The sequence below is a fragment of the Penaeus monodon genome, chromosome 32, assembly GCF_015228065.2.
Source record: "Penaeus monodon isolate SGIC_2016 chromosome 32, NSTDA_Pmon_1, whole genome shotgun sequence".
NCBI classification, from domain to species: Eukaryota; Metazoa; Arthropoda; class Malacostraca; order Decapoda; family Penaeidae; genus Penaeus; species Penaeus monodon.
Window position 1 is genome coordinate 31,323,096 of NC_051417.1, and position 441 is coordinate 31,323,536.

A 441-nucleotide genomic window follows, 5' to 3' on the forward strand; every position below is an offset into this window, starting at 1 on the left:
AGGTCACCAATCTCGCCCCTAGAAGGTCAAACACACGAACCGCAAGCTATTTTAGGTCAGCCTGTGAATCAAGTGAAAGCTGCGGCCGGGATAGAAAACCCGTGATTTGAAGTCTCACAAATCACGTCTGATCACACCCTGGCTGGGCGCTGTTTTGACGTAAGAATTTATAGTTATTACGTGGAAAGGTGGGATAGTGTTTTTTTGTTTGTTTGTTCTATTTTATGTTATCTTTTGTTTTATTTTGTTTTTTCTTTTGTTTTATTTTTATATCATTTGTGTTTCATTTGTGTGTTATTTGTGTTGGTTATTGTTGGTGTGTTTCTTGTCTTATACGCAAATGAATGAATGAAAAAGGCGAATCTAGAATATAGGGAAATAAATATATAGGTAAAAAGTGCATGGACGAATGAACGGATGAATAAATAGTCAGTTTAATAA